Source organism: Malus sylvestris, chromosome 4, assembly GCF_916048215.2.
Source record: "Malus sylvestris chromosome 4, drMalSylv7.2, whole genome shotgun sequence".
Lineage (NCBI taxonomy): Eukaryota > Viridiplantae > Streptophyta > Magnoliopsida > Rosales > Rosaceae > Malus > Malus sylvestris.
The window spans coordinates 7,985,134-8,010,748 of NC_062263.1; the positions used below are offsets into that span (position 1 = coordinate 7,985,134).

At 38.0% G+C, this 25,615-nt stretch overlaps 1 pseudogene; it reads right to left on the bottom strand.

Moving 5' to 3' along the window:
- The window catches only part of LOC126617705 (thaumatin-like protein), a 58,061-nt pseudogene extending 53,111 nt beyond the window's left edge, over positions 1–4,950 (bottom strand).
- Positions 4,951–25,615: the final 20,665 nt, after the last annotated feature.

Here is a 25,615-nt window from a genome sequence, read left to right on the forward strand (position 1 = left end):
TTTCTGAGCTCACAGAACCTCAAAATTTTCATAATGCAAATGAATTTGAAGTGTGGAGGAAAGCTATGCATGATGAGCTACATGCACTCAATCAACACAACACTTGGAGCATTGTAAAGTTACCAAAAGGAAAAAAGGTTGTGGGATGCAGATGGTTATATCAGATTAAGTTCAACTCGGATGGATTGATTGAATAAGGCGAGGTTAGTAGCCCATGGATTCACACAAACTCTTGATGTTGACTACAAGGAAACCTTTCCTCCTGTTGCAAAGATGAACTTAATAAGGGTACTTCTCTCAGTTGTTGTGAATAAGGGATGGAAAATGTATCAAATGGATGTTAAAAATGCATTCTTGCATGGGGATCTCGAATAAGAAGTCCATGAAATTGCCTCCTGGACATTCTCAAAGTGATAATTCACAGATGATGTGCAAGTTGAATAAAGCTATCTATGGACTTAAGCAATCACCTCGAGCTTGGTATGCCAAACTCAGCTCGGTTCTCATCAATGCTGGTTTTGATAGAAGCAATGCAGATTCTTCCATGTTTGTGCGTACAAGACATGTGGGGAAATTGGTGGTCCTAATCTATGTTGATGACTTAATTATCACTAGTGATAGTGATGAAGAAATTGCTAATCTCAAACGAGCTCTCCAACAACAGTTTGACATCAAAGATCTAGGAGTACTGAAGTATTTTCTAGGTATAGAAATGGCTTATTCTCATAAGGCCCTATTTCTAAACCAACGAAAGTATGTGCTTGATCTATTCAAGGAAGCCAAGATGAATGATGTCAAACCAGTCAAGTCACCTCTTGATAGGAAACTTAAACTCAGTTTGGAAGGTGAACCTTTTCCAACGCTGGTTATTATCAAAGACTTGTTGGTAAGTTGATATACCTCACTATAACAAGACCTGACATCTCATATTCTTTGAGTATTGCGAGTCAGTTCATGCATGCACCTACTTGTGAGCATTTTAATCTTGCCAAAAGAATCCTTCGTTACTTGAAAAGATATGTGGGTCGTGGCATAGTCATGAGGAACAATGGAAGCACTCAAATAATGGGATATTGTGATGTTGACTAGGCTGGAAATTCAATCGATCGCAAATCAACTACTAGATATTGGATCTTTGTGGGAGGAAACTTAGTCACATGGAAAAGCAAAAAACAAGTAATAGTTGCCAAATCAAGTGCTAAGGCTGAGTATAGATCGAAGGCTTCCACTGCTTGTGAGCTAATCTGGTTGCGAGGTCTCCTTTGTGATTTAGGCATCTTCAATTTTCAGCCCATGTCTCTTTATTGTGACAATTAGGTAGCCATGCACATTGCCTCCAATCCAGTGTTTCACGAAAGAACTAAGCACATCAAAGTGGATTGTCATTATGTACGTGAACAAGTGCAAACACAGGTCATTCAAACTCACTACGTCTGAAGTACTGATCAACTTGCTGACCTATTCACCAAATCTTTGCCCATACATCAGTTTCAACGTCTCTTGGGTAAGCTTGGTTCCATCAATTTGCTGGATCCAACTTGATGGGGAGTATTGGAAGAATCGTGATGGTGGTTATTAGGGTTGCAATAATGTATCGGGCTCTAGGGACTAGGTGCTACTTTATGGGTTAGCTTGTCAACTTGTATGTAACCTTTTTCTTGTTAGCTACTCCTTAATTTAAGGAGATTTGGTGTAAGTCTTTTCTCTTGTTGTCAACTCCTTGATTTAAGGAGATTTGGTGTAAGTCTCCCAGACTAGCTTTTGTGTAGTGGTTAATGGGGTTTTTTGGATGACAGTGTGCACAGTATGTGCACTGATTCCAAACCCTGAAATATCTCCTCTTCCTTTTGTAACTTCATGACAATTGAAATAGAAGAAAGAAACCTATACTTGAAATTCAAGACAAAACGATAGCTTTATATTGATGATTAAGCAACACAATATAAAATTGCCCGGATGATATCCGGTAGCTGGCCAACAGATGTGCCACGACATTATTGCATCACAAACCTATTGTTCGTATACTTTATGATAAAAACTAGTAGCGAAGGAAACATATATATGCTTTAATCACACTGTTGGAGTTTTGAGCCTCCTTTTGTCCCACATTGAGGAACTCAAGTTCTCTATAAGTCTTTATATTAGGTTAGTCACCTTTATTAGTGATTGGACCATTTGGAATGAGGATTGAGGTTTGGGTCACTAATTGTGTAGATTAAGTTTGTGACAATTGTACCATAATTATATTAATATTAATTGATCAAGACAAGGGCGCCACTTGGGCCCTAGGAAGTTAAAATTAATCAAAGTTCACTAATTTTAGATTCGAATTAAGTGTTTAATTTATATATTAATTATGAACCGTTTTGATTAATAGACACAACTCTTTGGAAAGAGTTGTGTGGCTTCAGATACATCCAAAAGGTATTTGAAAATGTATGAAATAGCCTTATAACTAAAGACTTAGTTCCATCGTATCTCATCTTTTTCTTTTCCTATCTCTTCCATACAAACCTTATAGAGAGTAAACACACAAAGCAATTCGCCGGAATTCTATAATCCGGTGCGGATTGTAGGATTAGATAGTTATCATCAAACCACATGCATAAGAGTGGGACGGAAATATTGTTCGAATGACATAACTTTTGCTCTAGCCTTTATATGTGACTCAATCAAGTTAATATCATTTTAATTCTTGTATTATTTCTTTTTTTTCATTCTGTATTGCAAGTATTTTTCATTAATAAAGAATCAGTATTTCTGTTATTTTGTTTATTTTCTGAATATCCAACAAAGACAACCTTGTACAAGAATATTGATTATTAGGGGCAGTAGCTTAGGGGCGAAAATATGGATTCATCTCTATTAATTTGCATTAGGGGCGGAATAAAAATCGTTGCTATTAATTTCAGATATTAGAGGCTAATAAATGGGCCTCTAATATATTTAATGAAATATAATAATTTTAGTTAGGTATTTACATATTTTTCCATTTATTTTGGATGTGTTTAATGGATAAATCAAAAGAAATTAACTCCCAAAACCCTAATTCTCCGATACCTATGCACTCACATCCCTTATTTCTCTTATTTCCAACCTTCCACGCACACAGACCCTCCATCTACTCCTTCCTTTTGAAATCGTGTTCTTTCTCATTTCTTCATTTTTCATGATCTTTTCTTCCCTATTTCTTCTTTATCTTTCTTCATTGTTATATTCCAGAGATCAAAAAACTGAGTGACAAAATTTAAGAATGGGGAAAGTGCCCGGATTTGAAGAATTCGAAGTAGAACTGATTGTAAATTTTCAAGAAATTTTAAGGTAAAGGCCTTGTGCTAATCTTCACTTAAGGATTTTCTTATACTTTTAACTTGGTGTAAGATTTCTAGGTTTTATTTTTAGAAGATTACCTTATGAACCGGCTCGATTTGAGGTTGGGCTTTCTTTGTTATTTTTGTTTGTTTTGCTTTTGCAAATTTAATGTACAAATCTTTTGAGAAGGGTGACAATACAGGTTTCTTCTTATTTTTGTGAGCTCTGTTTATATTTAAACATTACTTTATCTTATATTGCACTTTTATCTGGGATTTTCAATTGAAGTTTTATTTTGTGGAAATCTATTAACTTTTCTTTCATCTCCCTCTACTGTATCTGCAGGGATGAAGGAATGATAAAAGACGTATGCATTTGGGCTTTTGGAGGCTGAAGATTGAGTATTTGATTATATATATGTTTTGTTATAAATTTATATGTACTACATTCTGGGCGAGATTTGTACTTCCTCTTTCATATTTTCCTTATAAACATTGTAAATCAAAGATTTAACATTAGTAAAGAAATTTATTTCTTTAACTGATACTAAAGTTTTGATTTGAGTAGAACAATGTTTCAATGCATTCAAGAAGAATATTTAGAATATATATATATGTATGTATGTATGTATGTATGTATGTATTTGACCAAAAATGTGAGTACATATTAATCTAATTTACGAGGAAAGTAAAATTAAATAACTAAAATTAAATAAATTCTACAATAGGGGCAGAATTGTATTCCTGCTTTAACTGCCAGCATCGCAGGAAAAGTAATAGGGACGGAAAGTGATGTTATTAGGTGCGGATGGAGTAATAGCAACGGCAGTTTTAGGGGCACATCTTTTATCCGCCACTCCTTGGTTTTAGAGGCAGAAATTTACAATAATTGCACCTAATAATAGTTAATTGATGCAAATAAAACTGCTTTTAATAATTGTGAATATTGTATAGTATTCCGGGCAGAAGACAACCTTGTAGTTAGTTCCAGTAGGACATGTAAATGTACTCGTTGCGTCATCCATAGGGTAACTATAAGCATCCGGGCAGAAACTCTTAAAAAACTTAGAGAAGTTAGTAGGGCCACAATTTCCAGAATTGCAACAATATTGATCAGTCTTGAACACAGTGCAAGGGTTGTTGCACCCTCCTGGAGCCCTCAGTTGGTTAGGGCACTGCCCATTAATATCAACCGCGCACCTAATCCCCCTAGTGCACCCATCAGACGTGGGACTAAAGCCCATAGGTACATTAAACCCATCAACAAGAGAGATGTCAAAGAAATCCAAGTTGTTATATTGATTAAGGGCATATTCAGCTAGGGTGTTTGGTGGTTGACCATAGCCTTGGCATTGGAGGACACCCCCACAATCACCCGTTTGGCATTTGCCACGTCCTGCTCTATCGAAGTTGCATCTCGTCCGGCCCCAAATGCGAGCCCCTTTGGTATTGTTACTCACATTTAAGGACCAGGATTGGCCTTTGCCGAGCTGGCGGCCACCGCCTGGCACAGCAGCTGCCCATACAGTGTAGTCACAGTTGTTTTGGATGTCAAATCGAGCTGCATTGGTTGATGCAAAGAAGAGAATGGCACATAGGATGGAGAAAACTAAGAGGCTTTTAAGGAGGCTCATTGTGGGAGCTATAAGCGATACCAAAATTTGTAGATTGGTTTTAGTGTTGTTGTGTTTTAAATTCTAAGGTGGGTCATGAAGTTATATAGAGCATTGGCAGTACTTATGTTCGTCACCAAATTCAACATTTCCGCCTAAATTATAGGCGCCCAATGCTTCTAGTTTCCACAAGAAAAAAAGTAAGATAGACTTTTCAGAGAATTGACAAAATATCTCCTGTTTTCTCTTCTACACAATATCTTTTTAGTATTACTTACTTTTTTATTGAATAAATTTTATTGAATAAATCAAAGAAGAAGTTATGTATAAGAATTAAAAGAAATGTGTAGAAAAAAGAGTGTATTTTTACTAACAATTCTTTATTACTTTTGGATGAGTTTAAATTTTTAGATTTGTCCTATCAACTACACAGATCTAGAAATTTAAATTCATCCAACAATAATAAATAGATTAGTGAACATCACAGTCACTTGATGGTTCTGAGCAAAAATATTTCCTTTGTTTTGGTAAAATAAATCAATGACATATGAGTACGTAAATGTGCAATAGTTTCTTAAATGAAAATGCTACCACATTAATGAGTAATGACTAGACACAGATATTTCAAAAATTAACACGTAAAATGTTGCTAAACCTATCCAGTTCGTAAACAGTTGGAATAGGGTAATAAGGTAGACCAAATTTGCAAACTAAATGATGTGTCCAATAAAAAATAAGCACATTAATCAATACTAATCTAATCATCAACAACCACATCATTCGATTTACAAAGTTTGGTTTAATACCCAGGGGCGGAGCCACCAAGGGACTAGGGTAGTCCCAGCCCATCCTGACTTCATCTGAGGTGTGAACCTCATGGAAGAAGATGAAGCAAACGAAGTCGTTAAGATGTTTTGATTTTAAATCTTTTTGGCTGTCTAATAAAACGATAAGTTTGGCAGGGGAGTTTTAAAAGAGATGTGCAATTTTAAATGGAAAAAGCAACCCCACTTCTGGTTCGATTCTCTCACCTAACAGTAATATACACCCTATAATTTTCTAAAACAACCCACCTTCTTTATTTGCAGACCTCTCCCCCTTTTCCTTCTTTTTCTACTTCTTTGTACTTTCTTTAGCCTTCCACAACCTACCTCTTACTTGGTTGTCTGGGTTTTTACATTTTTTTCTTCTTAGTATTGAATTGAAGAGAATTTTTTCAGTTTTGTGAGGATTATATAAATTGCATATGTCAACATGTTATGAATTCAACTTTTTACACACTGGCCCCTCCTCATTCAGAATTCTGGCTCCGCCACTGTTAATACCTAGCATTACCTGTTGGAATACATACGCCTATTCTTTACAGATTAAAGAGAATTTAATTAAATTTTAATTATAGGGTTCTAAGTTCAAATCATTAGTTTCAGTTTCACTGTTCTTATTTGATGGTGTTTGGGATCAACTTTTGCTAGTTGGGGGAAACTTTTGACGCTCTCACCAAAATCTTAGATTAAAATCTTATTAATTCGAATACCTTGATTAAAAGAGAAATATTAAATTTCGGTATTAATTAAGAATTTTAATTTAAAATAACTCAACTAATTATTTCATAAAGAAATACATAAACAATTTTATTTTATAGAGGGACAAAATTTGTCCACATATTCACATCAGCTAAATAAATTCACAAAATTTGTGTAAAACACACGCTCAGCTCATAACCTCTAGAAGGACCACGTGCAAGCCCACGATGATTGAAAAAAAAAAATGCAGTGCACAACAAGAAGAAGTTTCGGAAGTGAGAGATCTTAGGTTCGGTTGTCGCGCAAAATGAATTTGAACCACATTATTACTACCCTATTATGTGGCTAAGTCCACCTCCTTTCCCCTTTAGTGTAGATAATATCATTGTTCAAAAAAAAAAAAGTTTCGGAACCATACCCTCTGACAGTAGCCTAGGAAGCAAACCAACTCCAGTAGATATCCAGATGTGCTATGGATACCGTATAAATTATTTAGGATAGTGCTATTGACACGTCCATTTCTACATTTAACACATCTCTGTTTATTTGTTCATTGATCTGCTTTAAATCATTTGATCTGACGTCTGAAAATTACGAGAGGTGTGTAAGAAGTAAAAATAGTTGTGTAGAACTATCCATTATTTATTATTTGTTGATATAGTTTGTGGAGCCAAACTCGACCGTCTATTAGAACTTGAATGTTCTACTCCTATGTGAATGGATTGATATTTTTCTGCATTACACTAACCACATATTGTCCATTTATTTTGTGATACGAACATGTCGAATTTGAACAAACTCGACTTTACCACATTGGAGATCTCTAGAAGGAATTACCTCAAGTGGGTCCAAGATGTGAAGCTCCACCTCACTACAAAGAATTTGTATCCCACTATTAAAGATGAGACGAACATCCTAGTTGGCGAAGCTGCCATGATCTTCATCTGAAGACATATTCATGATGCACTACAAACTGAGTATCGTGTTGAGGAAGATCCACGAGCACTGGGTCGCTTTGGCTATCGTTTTGAACACCAAAAAACATCTTCTTGCCTGAAGCAAGACATAACTGGCAACATTGGCGCTTCCAAGACTTTAGTCTGTGAATGAATATAATTATGAAGTTTGTCGAATCTGATCACTTCTCAAGTTTTGTAACGAGACTTTGACCGAAAATGATCCCACAGAGAAGACCTATTCGACCTTCTCTACTACTAATATTGACCAGCAGCAACAATATAGAGCTCAGAAGTTCACTAACTTTTCAGATTTGATCTATGTTTTACTTCTCGCTGAAAAGCAAAATTAGTTGTTGATGAAAAATCATCAAGCTCGACCTACTGGGGCAACTGATGTGCCTGAAGCACATTATAGCACAAATCAACGCCCAAGACTCCAACATAGGCGTGGTTGGGGGGCTAAAAGCAACCTCGTCAACGTCAACAAAGCCAAGGCCCATCTAAGGGAGGAAACCAAGCCCAGAAGCACCTTAACCTTGCTCTCAAGGCCCCAAACTTCAACAATAAAGGCAAAGCACTTGAAACCATGGATGTGAACATGTGCTAAAGTTGTGGTTCAAAAGGCCATTGGTCCCATGTTTGCCGTGCTCCCCAGAAGGTTGTAGCTGAATATCATTCTCGTTGTAAGAAGTTTGAATCAAACTTTATGCAAGTGGATGAACTAGAGAGTACCAAGATGGAGGTTTCTAACTTTTAGGAGGCTATTACCCCTATGGAAGATTAGAATCTTAGACATAAACTATTTTTAGTTGCATTTTAGAATAATGGGGCTGAATTCCACCTAGTGGCCGAACCCCTCTCTTGTTTTTTGGTTTAAGTTTGAACAATTTCCCTTTATGTTTGGATTATTTGTTGGTGATTTGTTTTTGGATATTAAGTTTTTTTTTTTAATTACCATCCTTGAATACTTAAATTATTTTGAATGGATATTTGTTATTAGAACTTTTATGCATATGACCGATTCAAATAAATTTTTATTTCTAGGTATGACTAGTGGGAAAGTTAGTTGTCTAGCAGATAGTGCAACCACGCACACCATTTTGCTTGAATCACACTACAGCACAAACAAGCGCCCAAAACAGCAAAATAGGCATGGTAAGGGGGCTAGAAGCCACCCGTCAAGGTTAACAGAGCCCAGGTCCATCTAAGGGAAGAAATAGAGCCCAGAAGCACCCTAACCTCACTCCCAAGGCCCCAAACTTCAAGAATAAGTGCAAAGCACCTGAAACCATGGATGTAGATATGTGTTATCACTGTAGTTCAAATGACCATTGGTCCTATGTTTGCCGAGCTACCCAAAAGGTTGTAGCTGAATATCATTCTTGTCATAAGAAGTTTGAATCAAACTTTATGCAAGTGGATGAACCGGAGAGTACCAAGATGGAGGTTTCTGACTTTCAAGAGGTTGTTACCCCTATGGAAGATTAGAATCTTAGACATAAACTATTTTTTTAGTTGAAATTTAGACATTGGGGCCGAATTCCACCTAGATATGTGTTATCACTGTAGTTCAAATGACCATTGGTCCTATGTTTGTCGAGCTACCCAAAAGGTTGTAGCTGAATATCATTCTCGTCATAAGAAGTTTGAATCAAACTTTATGCAAGTGGATGAACTGGAGAGTACCAAGATGGAGGTTTCTGACTTTCAAGAGGCCGTTACCCCTATGGAAGATTAGAATCTTAGACATAAACTATTTTTTTAGTTGAAATTTAGAAATTTTGCTTGCATGCATCTATTTCACTAACTTTATACCTAAGAATGCACCTCTGACAACCTTCTCAGGCCCATCCAACCTGATCGAAAGGATACGGTAAGGCACGCATAATGTTGTCCAATGGTACAATTTTGACCATTGATAAGGCACTTTATTCTGCACATTCCGAAAGAACGTTGCTGAGTTTTAAAGACATTAGAGATAATAATTACCATGCTGAAACCTATGTAGAAAACAGAGTGGAATTACTGTGTATAACTTCCTACGAATATGGCCAAAAGTGTATTCTAAAGAAGATGGAGCATATCCCGATGGTCTGTATACTACGACTATACGCCTCATAGAAAGCCACTATGTGGCCGACCCTACCTCTGGGACCGTGCATGAAATTACACTTTGGCATGATCATTTAGGACACCCTGGACGAACATCAATGCGCCATATCCTCAAATCATCACATGTGCATCCATTAACCCGAAGCTTAGGTTCGATAGAAGGAATCGCGTGTCAAACTTGTTTTATGGGAAAGCTTATTACTAAGCCTTCTTATGACAAGATTCGTTCGAACCATCCTATTTTTCTACAAAGGATTCAGGGGGACATTTGTGGACCAATTCACCCTCAATGCAGACCATTTAGATATTTTATGGTTTTGGTTTACGCTTCCACACGTTGGTCACACATATGCTTGTTGTCCACAAGGAATGTTGCATTCTCCAAAATGTTGGCTCAGGTTATCAAGCTCAGGGCCCACCACCCTGATTATCAGATCAAATATATTTGATTGGATAATGCTGGAGAATTCACATCTAAAACTTTGATGACTATTGCATGTCGGTTGGGGTTGAAGTTGAACATCATGTACCTCATGTTCACACCCAGAACGGCCTGGCAAATGATTCATTAAGTGATAACAAATGATTGCTCAATCGTTGGTCATACATACCAAGCTCTCGATTACTGCTTGGGGCCATGCAATATTGCATGCAGGCATGTTGGTCCGCTTGAGGGTTGTTGCGACCCAACCACATAACGTCTTTCAGTTGGTTACCAAATACGAACCTAACATATCGCATATGCACATATTTTGTTGTGCGGTCTATGTGCCGATTTCGCTGCCCTTACGTACAAAAATAGGGCCTCAATGAAGGATGGGAATATATGTCGGATATGATTCTCCTTCGATTATTCTTTACTTAAAACCTTTGACAGGCAAGTTGTTTACCGCTCATTTCTTGAATTCTCACTTCTATGAAACAGTCTTCCCGTTGTTAGAGGAGATAATAATGTCAATATTCTTGATGAATGACGCGAATTATCATGGACAACTCTCGCTTTGTCTCAGATAGATCCCCACACCGCTCAGTCTGAGACTGAAGTGCATCACATATTAGATCTTCATAGTGTAGCAAAGAGTAAGCCAGATTCTTTCACCAATCTAGCGCGAGTGACAAGATCACATATTCCAACTATGAATGTGCCTACAAAGATGGATGTACCAAATGTATGATGGACTTCCCTCCTGAAGGCCCGGGACTCCAACTTTGGTGATCCACGTACATTAGTGGCTAGCCAATCGTCTATCCCAACACATAAGCATGGCAAACCTCTTGGTTCAAAGGATTCACACCCTCGAAAAAGGAAACCCACAGCATAGGCACCTGAAGAGCCTACCGTGAATCTGACTGTCGCTTACTCATTCTATGGAACTCATAAGGAAATTCCATATTACGAAAGCATCCTTGAAGAGACGAATCCACCTACCGATAATCCTAAGATTTCGGTCTATTATGCTAACTTAGATGATGCTTGGTGTAGAAATGAGATGATCGTCGATGATGCATTAGCATATGCAGTAGCTACTGAGATCATGTTGAGTGATGACAATGAACCATGTTCCATTGATGAATTTCGAAGTAGAACCGATTGGTTAAACTAGAAACAAGAAATCCAAGTCGAACTCGATTCGCTTGCGAAACATAAGGTGTTTGGACTTGTAGCTCCTACTCCTCCACATGTGAAGCGCGTTGGCTATAAGGAGTTTTTTCGTTCGGAAAGAACGAAATTGTGTGTTACAAAGCTCGTCTTGTTGCACAAGGGTTCTCACAACGACCCGGGATTGACTATGACCAAACTTATTCACCCATTATGGATGTGATTACTTTTTGTTACCTTATCAGTTTGGTAGTTTTCAAAAAACTGAATATGCAGCTGATAACTGCGTATCTCAATAGGGATCTTGATACGGAAATTTATTTGAAAGTTCCCTAAAAACTTACATTGACTGGATCAAATATTTCCAAACCCCGGAACACGCTCTCAATTTAGATGAGGTGTTTACTCTACGGTTTGAAGCAATCCAGAAGAACGTGGTATAACCGTCGGAGTGAGTATTTGACTAGTCAGGGATATGTGAACAACGAACTCTACCCTTATGTGTTCATTAAGAAGTTACATTCCAGTTTTGCGATTGTTGCAGTATATGTCGATGATATGAACCTTATCGGAACCCCTGAAGAGCTCGTGAGAACTACCGCGCACCTAAAGTTGGAATTTGAGATGAAAGATCTAGGAAAGACTCGATACTGTCTTGGTCTCGAGATAGAGCACCGTTCAGATGGAATCTTAGTACATCAATCAAACTATACCCAGAAGATGTTATGCCGCTTTAACGAGGCACCCACTTTGCGTCGATCATATCCCTGATGACGTCCTGTAGACGTTTCGTTTAACTTTGCATTACTCACTCATTTTTCCTTAGACTATGAGTTTTGTCCCTACTCAGGTTTTTGCCATAGCCATAGGGTTTTTTGTGAGACTTACTTCCTTATGCAAGTTCTTAACTTATTGAGAATAGCGTGTTCCCAAAATTAGTGCCAACAAGTTGACTTCCTCAACCTCTACATGATGCCGAATCTACTTGAGCATTTACACACTCAAGGGTGAGTGTTGTAAACTTCTAGTTTAAGTGTGATTGTGTAAATCCTAGATCAGATTTGATTCTAGTTATTCTTTTCTATATGGACTTGTATTCCATGGAGATGAAGGATTTCTTCTCTACCTTATTACTATAAATATAGGCACTGCGTAGGGAGAATAACACACATTTCTCTACACAACCTTACAAACACTTATCTCTTTCTATTCTCTCTTTGTGCCGCTGACCCCCTTCCCTTATTAGTTAAATATAAACCACAACACTCGGTACATTTTTCAAAACTAGTTTAGTACTTTTTGTGAAACAGATTAGTATTATTTGCGAAACTATTTGTTACTTTTTGTAGAAATAGTTTAGTACTTTTTGCAAAACCAATTTAGGACTTTATGCATAACCAATTTAGTACTTTTTGCATAACCAATTTAGCATTTTTTGCGAAATTATTTAGTACTTTCTGCAGAAATAGTTCGGACCTTTTGCTGGACCAGTTTAGCACTTTTTGCATTACCAGTTCAGTACTTTTAGTGTAACTATTTAGTGCTTTTTACAGAAATAGTTCACTATTTTTTGCAGAACCGGCTCGGTATTTTTTGCATAACCAATTCAGTACTTTTTTGCAAAAATAGTTTAATATTTTTGTATAAACAATTAATATATGTTTTAGAAATAATTAAGTACTTTTTGCATAAATAATTTGTTGTTTTTTTCATATTTATTTATTCAAATTTTTACTCAAGTGATTTTTCAATTTTAATACGAAGTTCTACAACTATGTAAGTCTTTGTTTACATATTATTCAAATGTTGATGTAAATGAGTAATTCGAAAGGTGTTTTTCTTTTCTTTTCAAACCCCCATAGGCGATTGACTTGTATAAATTGTTTTCTATAATTTTTAAGAAATTAGTTATTCAAGCCCAATTTCGAAAAAAAACAATTGTAAAAAAATAATATAAGAACCAAGATTTTACAAAGTATATTGTTGTGGCTTATTTTAAGTGACAGGGAGAGAGGGGGTCAACGACACAGAGAGAAAATAGAGAGAGATGTGTTTGTAGGGTTGTGTAGAGGATCTGTTATTCCCCCTATGCAGTGCCTTTATTTATATTAATAAGGGAGGGAAGAATCCTTCTCCTCCAAGGAATACAAGTCTTAATAGGAAAGAATAACTAATATCAAATCTAATCTAGGATTTACACAATCACACTTAAATACAAAGTTTATAACACTCCCCCTTGAGTGTGTAAATACTCAAGTAGATTCGGCATCATGTAGAGTTGAGGATGTTGACTCGTCGGCACTAATTCTAGGAACACGCTAGTCTCAAATAAGGTAGAAACTTGCATATGGAACTAAGTCTCACAAAAAACCCTATGGCTATGGTAAAAACCCGAGTAGGGACAAAATCTATAGTCTAAGGAAAAATACATGAGAAATGCAAAGTCAAATGAAACGTCTACAGGATGTCATCAGGGATATGATTAACCCAAGGTGGGTGCCTCGTCAAAACCTCGTTAGGTAGCAAAAACCCAATGGGAAAAATGCTCGTAGGGAAAAATAGTACATTAAGATCAAGCAAGTATACTTCAGGTACTCCCCCTGAGCTCGACATAATTCCAAAGAGAACCGTTACAACTCAAAAAGTTTACGCATACCTATTCCTTGAACAAGCTTTTGAAACATTGCCTTCGGTAGTGATTTGGTGAAGAGGTCAGCCAGATTGTCTTGTGAAAGGATTTGTATGACTTCAATCTTTTGATGCTCTTGTTGTTGATACATATGATCCCCAATTATTGTTCATCCCCAATAATCATGTTGGGTGAATTATGACCTCGCACGATCATGTCGGGTGAGCAACAGCCGCTTCGTCATAATACTTACTTATGGGCTAAGTTGTTGGGACATCAACGACGGGGTAAAGAGCGCAGAAGCTTCGAATATGGCCCACAACTACTCTCAACCAGAAGCATTCCCGAGTTGCTTCATGTAGGGCGAGAATTTCAGCATGGTTAGACAAAATGGCAACGAAGGTCTGCTTAGTTGGCCTCCGAGATTACAGTGCCTCTAATGGTAAAGACATAACCCGTTGAGAACATGCCTTGTGCGGATCAGATAGGTATCATGCGTCGGCATAACCAACAAGGAAAGCATAGACTCAAGATAAAGAGGGTGCGACATCACTCAAGGATCCGTAAGGATAGAACAAGCCCAGATCTGTAATACCCTTAAGGTAGTGAAAGATGTCTTTAACACTAGTCCAGTGTTTGCGTGTTGGTGCATTACTGTATCTTGCCAAAAAATTAACAACGAAGGAATGTCGGGTCTAGTGCATTGAGCTAAGTACAATAAAGCGCCTATTGCACTTAGATAAGGAACTTCAGGCTCCAAAATCCTTCATCATCCTCCTTTGGATGGAAGATCTCGCTTTGCATCTAGCGATCGAACAACCATAAGAGTACTCGAAAGCTTCGCTTTATCCTCGTTAAAGCGACACAACACCTTCTGGGTGTAGTTCGATTGATGTACTATGATTCCATCCAAACGATGCTCTATCTTGAAACCGAGACAATACCAAGTCTTTCCTAGATCTTTCATCTCAAATTCCTACTTCAAGTGCGCGGCAATTCTCGCGAGCTCTTCAGGAGTTCCGATGAGGTTCTTGTCGTCGACATAAACTACAACAATCGCAAAACCAGAATGTAACTCCTTAATGAACACGCAAGGGCATAGTTCATTGTTCACATATCCCTTACTAGTCAAATACTCACTCAGACAGTTATACCACATTCTTTCGGATTGAGAGCTTAGAGTGAACACCTCAGCCGAATTGAGAGTGTGTTCCGGGGTTTAGAAATATTTGATCCAGTCAATGTAAGTCATTCTGGAACTTTCATATAAATATTCATATCAAGATCCCCATAGAGATATGCAGTTACTACGTCCATTAGCTGCATACTCAGTTTTTCAGAAACTACCAAACCGATAAGATAGCAAAAAGTAATCACATTCATAACAGGTGAATAAGTTTCGTCATAATTAATCTTTAGGTGTTGTGAGAAGCATTGTGCAACAAGGTGAGCTTTGTAACGCACATATTTGTTCTTCTCATTACGCTTCCAAATGAAAATCCATTTGTAGCCAATAGGCTTCACATGTGGAGGAGTAGGAGCAACAGGTCCAAACACCTTACGTTTTGCAAGGGAATCAAGTTCGACTTGGATTGCTTATTTCTAATTTGACTAATCAGTTATGTGTCAACATTCATCAATGGAATGGGGTTCAATGTCATCGCTCAACATGATTTCAGTAGCTACTGCATATGCTAATGTATCGTCGATGATTCTCATTTCTACACTAAACATCATCCAAGCTAGCATAATGGACCGAAATCTCTCAACTCTCAAGAGGTGAATTCATCTCTTCAATGACGCTTTCGTAATCTAGAATTTCCTCATGAGTTAGATAGAATAAGTAGGCGATAATGGGATTCACGGTAGGCTCAGCATGAACCTGTGTTGTGGGATTCCTCTTCTGGGGGTGTGAATCCTTTAAACCAAAAAATTTGCCACACTATAATGTAGGGGCAAACAATTGGCTAGCAGCTAATGTACGTGGATCTGCCAAAGTGGCGTCCCTGGCCTCCAGGAGCGAAGTCAGTCGTACATTCGGTACATCCATCTTTGCAAGCACATTCGCAACTAAATTATGTGATCTTGTCACTTGTGCTAGATTGGTGAAAACATCTGGCATGCTCTGATTTATACTCACATCGTTCTTCAGGAACATCCACGTTCTTCAGGAACATCCACGTTCTTATCTCTCCCTAACGACTGGAAGACTCTCTCATTAAAGTGAGGTTCTAAGTAACGAATGATTAAAGGAGAATCATATCTGACATAGATTCTCATCCTTCGCTGAAGCCTCATTTATGTACGCAAGGGTGGCGAAATTGATACATAGACCACACAACCAAAAACGCGCAGATGCGATATGTCCGGTTTATATACGGTAACCAACTGAAGGGCGCTATATGGTTAGGTCACAACAGGCCTCAAGCGAACCAACATGGCTGCGTGCAATATTGCATGGCCCCAAGTAGCGATCAGGAGCTTGGTACGTATGACCAACGATCAAGCAATCATTTGTAAGCGCTTAATGATTGCCTCTACCATGTCATTCTGGGTGTAAACATAGGGTATTGGATGTTCAACTTCAACCCCAACCAACATGCAATAGTTATCAAAAGTTTTAGATGTGAGTTCTTCAACATAATCCAATCGAATATATTTGATCGGATAATCAGAGTGGTGAGCCCTGAGCTTGATAACCTGACCCAACAATTTGGAGAATGCATCGTTCCTTGTGGACAACCAGCAAACGTGTGACCAACTTGTGGAATCGTCAACCAAAACAATAAAATATCTAAATTGTTTGTAGGAAGGATGAATCGGTCCATAAATGTCCCCCTGAATCCTTTGTAGAAAAATATGAGGATTCTAACAAATATTGTCATAAGAAGGCTTTATAATAAGCTTTCCCGTGAAGCAGGTTTGACATGCAATTCCTTGAATCGAACCTAAACTTCAGGTTAGTGGATGCGCATGTGATGATTTAAGGATACGGCGCATTGCTGTTTGCCCAGGGTGTCTTAAACGATCATGCCAAAGTGCAATTTCATGTGTGGTCCAGAGGTAGGGCTAGCCATATAGTGGCTATTTATAGGGCGTATGGTTGTAGTATACAGACCATTCGGGATACGCTTCATCTTCTCTAGAATATGCTTATGGCCATATTCATAGAAAGTTAAGCACAGAAATTCAACTCCGTTTTCTACATAGGTTTTAGTGTGGTAATTATTATCTTTAATGTCCTTGAAATTCAACAATGTTCTTCCGGAACATGGAGAATAAAGTGCCTCCGTAATGGTCAAGATTGCACCATTAGACAACATTATACGTGCCTTACTGTATCCTTCGATCAAGTTGGACGGGCTTGAGAGGGTTGTCAGAGGTGCATTTTTAGGTATGAAGTCAGTGAAATAAATGCGTTTACGCAAAATGGTGTGTGTGGTTGCACTATCTGCCATACAACTAACTTTCCCACTAGTCATACCAAGAAATAAAAATTAATTTGAATCGGTCACATGCATAAAAGTTCTAATAATAAATTTCCAATCAAAATAATTTAAGTATTCAAGGATGGTAATTAAAAAAACTTAATATCCAAAAACAAATCACCAACAAATAATCTAAACATAAAGGGAAGTTGTTCAAACTTAAACCAAAAAATAAGAGAGGGGGTTCGGCCACTAGGTGGAATTTAGCCCCATTATTCTAAAATGCAACTAAGAATAGTTTAGGTCTAAGATTCTAATCTTCCATAGGGGTAATAGCCTCCTGAAAGTTAAAAACCTCCATCTTGGTACTCTCATGTTCATCCACTTGCATAAAAGTTTGATTCAAACTTCTTACAACAAGAATGATATTCAGCTACAACCTTCTAGAGAGCATGGCAAACACGAGACCAATGGTCTTTTGAACCACAGTGGTAGCACATGTCTGCATCCATGGTTTCAGGTGTTTTGCCTTTATTCTTGAAGTTTGGGGCCTTAGGAGCAATGTTAGGGCGCTTCTGGGCTCAGTTTCCTCCCTTAGATGGGCCTTGGCTCTGTTGACCTTGACGGGGTGGCTTCTAGTTGCCCCTACCACATCTATGATGGCTTCTTGGGCGTTGATTTGTGCTATAATGTGCTTCAGGCATAACAGTCGCCCCAGTAGGTCGAGCTTGATGATTTTTCATCAACATCTAATTCTTCATTTCAGCAAGAAGTAAAACAGAGATCAAATCTGAAAACTTAGTGAACTTCTGAGCCTTATAGAGCTCGTTTGGATATGCTTTTAAAATAACTGAAAGCATTTTTGGTGAAAATGATTTTAGAACCAATCCTTAGTAAAAATGCAAGTAAATCCTGGAAAAGCACTTAAACTGCTTTTGAAATCCAAAAACATTTTCTTCAAAAGCGCTTTCAGTCATTTTAAAAGCACATCGAAACGAGCCCATATTGTTGCTGTAGGACAATATTGGTAGCAGAGAAGGTCAAATAGGTCTTCTCAAGGAGATCCTCTTCGGTCAAGTTCTCGTTACAAAACTTAAGAAGTGACAGACATGTCTTGCTTTAGGCGAGAAGATGTCCTTTTGGTGATCAAAGCGACCCAAAGTGCTTGTGGATCTTCCTCAGCAAGGTACTCGGTTTGCAGTGCATCATGAATGTGTCTTCGGATAAAGATCATTGCAATGGCTTTCTCAGCTTCGCCAACTGGGTTGTCTATCTCATCTTCAATGGCGGGACGCAAATTCTTTGCGGTGAGGTGGATCTTCACATCTTGGACCCACCTGAGGTAGTTCCTTCCAGAGACCTCTAAAGCGATGAAGTCGAGTTTGTTCAAATTCTACATGTCCCTATCACAAAATAAATGGATAAGAATGTGGTTAGTGTAATGGAGAAAAAAAATCAATCCATTCACATATGAGTAGAACATTCAGGTTCTAATAAACATTTATTGGTTTAAATTTACATGAAAAAGTTTCGGTTTTTCATGGGTGATGTTTTTAAGGAAAACTTCAGGTTTTCAAACAAGGTATGTTTCTTAGAAACTTCAGGGTCCGAAAAAAAATATGAACTTCAGGTTCATATGTCCTTGCAGACAAACACAAATATATATATATATATATATATATATATATATATATATATACACAACAAGAAAATATTCAGATAGATCTTCAAGTCTAGAATTATAATTGAATTAATTATTTGAACTTCGAGCCATAATTAAAGTGTGGGTGAAAAATTATAAAAGCCCATAAGGCCTTAAAAAAATAGGCATTTAAACTCGGGGCCCAAAATAATAGGCCGAAGCCCATGGGTGGGCTAAAAAAATTTTAGCTGTGAGGTCTAAGCCCAAAAATGGGCTGGGATAAGCTCGGGTAGCAGGCCTAAGAAAAAAAGATGGGCTGCAGAAGCAGACCCAAAAACAGAGGCCTATATGGGCTCTGATCTGGTGCTACACGATGCGGTGCACCGATACTCCAGTTGGAGGCTGGGATCGAGTGCTGGCGAGGACATGGATGCACCAGCGCATGGGCTAGGATCCTGTGTAACACAGGTGCAAAGACGCCATAGCCCCACGGGCTGGTGTCGTTCACAGGTCGGGAGTCCAGTTCAACCTAATACGCTATTTGAGTTTAGGTCGTGGCAACAATGGTAACCAACATGCCCAAAAGATTGGTGTGCGATGCAGGCCAGAAGGTTCGAGACCCATTAAGGCTCGGGTCAAGAAACCCAGAACACCCTAGTCGTGCTGGGTATGGGATTCAAACCAGAAAAATCTCTGACGCCGCTTTAAGCGACTTCCCTCGGGCGTCGCGGCACAATGATGCACGAGGGTTTGACTGGAACCCTAATTTTGGATGAAAAACTAAGTTTCGACGTCAGGGGGTCTAAGGAACCATGAGGATTCGACGAATCCTTAAAAAATACAACGATGTTCATCGGATTTTTCAAGAAACCCATCATCACCAACAATGGTTGGGTCCCAAAAACACGACTGCAGGTCGTGATTTTCCAAGGAAGACGGTGGTGAGGCCGTGGCCGACTACCAATATTGTAAAAAACACTAGGTACTAGTCGGGCGGTGGGCTGGGACTTAGCGCTTAGGCGGCTAGGCAGGGCTTAGAGGGGCACCTAGGCGAATTTTAAGTAAATCTGTTATATTTCGTGTAAATAAGTGTCTATTTATACTTAAAATATATATAATTACATCATAAATTACAAAATAGAATGACATATATATTATGAAGTATTAAAACATAATGAAAACATGGGGAACAAGCATATAATTTGTGTTCATTTTAGTATTCAACAAGTTTCTTACAATTTATTAAAAAAAATAATGCAAAATAATAGTTATCTATTTTTTGTTTAAGTGAGTCGCAACCTAGGCGAGTGTCTGGGTGGGCTAAGCGGGTGCCTAGGCGGTCTAGGCGGGTACCTCAGATTTTCTAGGCATCCTATATAAATTTTCAAACGCTTAGGCATTAATCGAGGCAGTGGCCAACCGCCTAACGCCTAGGCAGTGCTAGGCGAGGATTTTTAGAACAGTGCCGACTACAGGCATTACTGGGTCATGGGTTCAATGCAAAAAATGACATCGTCTTCTTAGATGGAGCATGGGGGTTTTGCTCCATTGCATTGTGACTCAAAAGGCTCGTGTAAGCTCAGGTTTGGGTTCGACAACCCTAGAAAATTTTTCAATTTTTCTCTTTATATCCAGATTATAATTCAATGTAATTTCATGTATATTCAATATATAATTCAATGCCTGGATAGATATATGATGCAACTCATGGCAATATCAAATTCACATAATTCAACAATTATGGATATAATGCATACAAAATTTATGTAGAATCTAAAATTTGAAAAACGTGAAGTTGGGTTGTGCATTATGGTGAATGTTCATGCTATCTGGCCTGCAAAAATATCGAGATAAAAGTTGTTGTTTTGAAAGAACTGATTGTGTGATGATATCGATGAACTGGTTTGATGTAGAATACTTCCACGTCAGATTCCTAAGCGCAACGGTAGGAGCGTGTTGTGGCGTATTTTAACTAACACGGAGAGAGGGGGTCGGCGGCGGAGAGAGGGGGTCGGCGGCGGAGAGAGGGGGTCGGCGTCACAGAGAGAAAATAGAGAGAGATGTGTTTGTAGGGTTGTGTAGAGGATGTGTTATTCCCCCAACACAGTGCCTTTATTTATAGTAATAAGGAAGGGAAGAATCATTCTCCTTCGAGGAATACAAGTCCTAATAGGAAAGAATAACTAGTATCAAATCTAATCTAGGATTTACACAATCACACTTAAATACAAGGTTTATAACATATATGATTTACTTTGGTTGCTAAGAGGTTGTTGTGGAGCCATACAGCTCTGTTTCGATCCTTGGCAAGGTGGTAGAGCCTTTATCTTTTGTGTCAGTTATGGTTATTTATCGTGTTAAAAATTTGTGTGAGGTCTGCTACTTAGTACTACAGTTTAGTAGTCACTTGTAAGTAAGAGGTTTTAGGTTCGACTCTCGCCCAAGGTGAATTTGAACCACATTATTATGGCTAGCCTATTATGAGCTTAGCCCACTCCCTCACTCCTTAGTGTAGATAATATTGTTTGTGAGGTCTATATATTGTCTTTCAATGTAAGAGTTGAAAAGTTAAGGATTTTTAGGAATACAAGTTTTGTTTTTGTCCCTCCATCTCCATGTAATGCACCCTTTTCATTACAAAAATTAATAATCGTTCCCAAATTTATGCAAAGATTAAATAGGGATATTTGCCACTTAGTACTACGGTCTAGTGGTATTCCTTTTCACTTGTAAGTGAAAGGTCTTAGGTTCGATTCTCACGAAAGACAAGTTTGGACCACGTTATTGCTAGCCCATTGTGAGGCTAAGCTCAACCCCCTCCCCCTCAGTGTAGATAATTTCGTTTGTTAAAAAAAAATAGAAATGTTTTATTTTTCCTCAAATTTAAATTTTGTGAAATCTGATTAGAAATTTTATTTTTAGAAATGGTACATTATAGATATAAAGGGTGAATAAATTGTACATAAATGGGTACATTTTACAAAGAAAAAAAAATTGTACATATTACATATAACAAAATGGTTTAATTGCCTATGTATTCTATGCAATGTTTTCTTCTTCCCAAATCCTTCTGTGAAGAATCAAACATGATGATTGCAAAATTTTGGTGGAGTGGTGATCCAAGTAAGCGGGAAATCCATTGGCTCAATTGGCGTCACTTGTGCAAGCCTAAACACAAGGGAGGTCTTGGCTTCAGGGATCTATATGCCTTTAACCTCGCTTTATTGTCGAAACAAACATGGCGCTTCCTTCAACAACCTGATTCTCTTGCCCATCATGTGTTCAAAGCCCACTACTTTCCAACAACCGACTTTCTAAGTGCTCGGGTCAACACCAATGGATTGTATGTTTGGAAGAGTATTGCAGCTGCGCGGCCGGTGATACATAAAGGGCACCGGTGGCCGCTGGGTGATGGGAAGAATTGTTGGAACTTGTGAGTGGGACTCAGTCCCACATCACCCAAACAGATTTTTAAAGTCCTCTTTATAAGTGGTTTAACTCACTTTTGGTTTAAAATGAATTGGGCCAAAGCTATGGACATTAGGTCTTACAAATGGAGGTTTGGGTGTATATATTATGGGCTCGGATTGACAAAAACATAAGTTTAATTTTTTTCGTTTTTAATTTATGGATTCAGTTTTTCCGAAAGGATAAAACTAAGTGAACAGTTACGTCTGTTTTGTAACTGATAAGGACGAACGGTTGCGTTTGTTCAAGTTAAGCCATTATATATATGGCAGTCCGCTTAGAAACGAAAAACACATCAATTCAATCGCTGCTTTTTATTCCTTACAGAGAACAACACTACCAATTCGTCAAGAATCCAAGTTCGTGTGCAAGAACTTGGATTAGATAGTTGTATCATGCAAGATAGACGTCCATTGAACTACTGCACGAGTGTAGGGACGAATTTTTGTCTTAGGAGATTGCTTCTGCAAGCCTCTATCTGCTAAGATCAAGTCAGTTATTTGTGATTTACATGCAATTTCGTTAAGTGTTAACATTTTGATAGATTACATCTTTTGTTGAAGTTGCTATTTGAAATAAATTGTGTAAATTTTATATATATATTATATAAGTAACATTTGATTGGTTAACAAGAATATCATAATTTGGCAAGATAATTGGTTGCCAAGAGACTCCTACTTTCGAATTTTGAGTCCACCGCCGGAATATTGGGATGTTGAGGCCACGGTGGATAATCTCTTCCTTGCTGACTCTAGATAATGGAATTTTGAGCTGCTACATGACTTATATTCCCAGGGGGAAATGGAGCTAATTGTCAGCTTCCCCTCAGTATGCGGTCAGTTGTGAATCATCGAATTTGGCATTAGGAACGCAATGGGAAGTTCTCAGTCAGAAGTGCCTACCATATGGCACATGGAGTCATTCCTTTGGCTAGGGATGGCGCATATACTTCTTCTTCTTCTTCGTCTGATGATCGAAGGGAAAAGTTATGGAAGAAATTTTGGAATGCATGTGTTCCTGGGAAGGTTAAGATTTGTGTTTGGGGTGCATGTTTGAACTCTCTTCCCATAAGATCGAACCTTACAAAAAGATGAGTGGCTGTGGATAATTTATGTGGTTTTTGTGGTTCTCAGGGCGATTCGACAGAACATGTACTAAGGGATTGCAGTATGGTGAAGCCAGTTTGGTTTGGGGGTTTGGAACTCAGGCTTGAGAATGGCAACACTCAACAACTTGCTATGCACTTTCCATCCTCGGTTTTTTACCTTTGTATGATGACCTTATGGATGTTGTGGAAGAATAGAAATGATGCTCTTTGGAATGGGTCTTGTTTGTCGCCGCAGGAGGTGGTGGTTCGAACAGAGGGCTGGCTACAGGAGTATCAGAAATGGCATAAATCTAGTGCGAGGAAGTACAACCGTTCCCCATAGAAGTGGAGAAAACCATATGTAGATTGGGTTAAATGTAACTTTGATGGGGCGTGGATCTAACAAGGTTTACGGGGTGGCTTTGGTGTTGTTCTTCAGGATCACAGGGGGGGAGTTCATTGCTGTTGCTGGTACCATTGGAAAGACAAGCTCTACTTTCCACCATGAGCTTTTTGCTGCCCGTCAAGCTATTTTGTTGGCCAAGGCCTTCTACCCAATTGGTAAGAATGTAGTATTTGAAGGAGACTCGGTTATGGTATTGGCTGCCATGAAGGGTCAGGATGAAGATTGTTCACTTTTTGGTCCTATTATCAATGACCTTTGCTATTTACTCAAATCCTTGCCTCAGTCGGTGTTAAACCACATTTAGCAGGAAAGTAACTCAGCAACACATCACCTTGTTCGAGTGGGAATTGGTAGTAATCAACAGCTTATGTAGTTTGAAAAACCCCCTGATTTGCTTAGGGATATTTTGTTTGAAGATATTTCGCAATTTGCCTATGTATTGTCATTTGAAGATAGGTCTTTGTTGTGCAAGACACTCTTTTCCCTTCGACCGGGTTGAAAGCCCCGGCAAGGTTTTATCGAGGTTCATTGTGCACACTATCCTCAATTTGTACGTTTTCTGATTTGATACAATATTTAACCATAAGTATATACACTAAATATTACATTTATATCACTAAATAGATATATTTAAATTCTTTTGAATTATATGATTTAATATACTGACGTGTAAATATTTGAATATTAAAACAATGACGTGGATAAAAATCAAAAGATCTAGATTAAAAATTAAAAAAGAATAAAGTCCAATGAAATAGAAAAATGAGGTATTGAAACCTAGTTTATCTTTATACAAATTACAATATTAAAATATATTGAACTATAATTAATGGGATTGTAATGCTCACCGTGAACAAAATGCACCAAGAAAACGTATGATTAAGAATAGTCTTAACTTCGTCCAAAAAAAAAAAAAAAGAAGTCTCAACTATTAAGTCTAAAGAAAACTAATGAAAAATGTTTGAAAACTTTGTGTTTTAATGACAAGGACAAAATAAAGAATAAAGTGAATAGTACCAAGTTTTACTTTTTAGTATAAAAATGTGATTTTTCGTTAAAGTGAACAGTATCATGAACTTTTCGTTAAAACCCCCCTTAAGTCTAGGTATCGTAAGACTACCAAGTCAAGTCTTCCTTTATTGCCAGGTCTTATGGGATTACCAAGTCAAGTCTTCCCGGTAGGTCCAAACTAACGTATAAATGCCATAGAAAATAGTTTGTCGGTAGAACTTTGGCAATATGGCCTAATCAAGTGGTATAATTCCATGAGACAAATTCAAATAGAAATTATTTTTATTGGAGAATTAAGATGAAGGATAGCAGAACAAGATGAACGATGAACAATAGTATTTTTTTTTTCTTTTTTTTTTTTTTGATAAAAGGGAACTTTCCTTACTAACACAACACAACAAATCAAACAAAAGGATGGGCCTCAAAGACAATAACCAAACAACCCAACACGAGGGTTGAGCCCGAAAAAAAGTGTAAAACATAGCATAGACCAAACCCTAGTCGCTGGGCTCCCTTGTTGCCACCAAAGCACGCCCTGACGACCACGAACCAACTTCCCATTATACGCCAGAGGTGAAACCCAACCAAGTCCCAACAGAAAAAAAAAAAAAAAAAAAAAAAAGAGAAGTTGTCCTCCTCAAAGAACCGATCCACCGCCATCAGTGGTAGAAAACCAGGGAGGATGTAAGTGAAACTTACTTAAAAGGTATTTTTGATCAAGGCGTAGACAAACTGCAAGTGGATCTAATAGTTGTTCCAAAGCCTTTTCTATGTTATTAGTAAACGCTAACGAGTAAGAGATGAGCTACCACGCAACGGCTTTCGC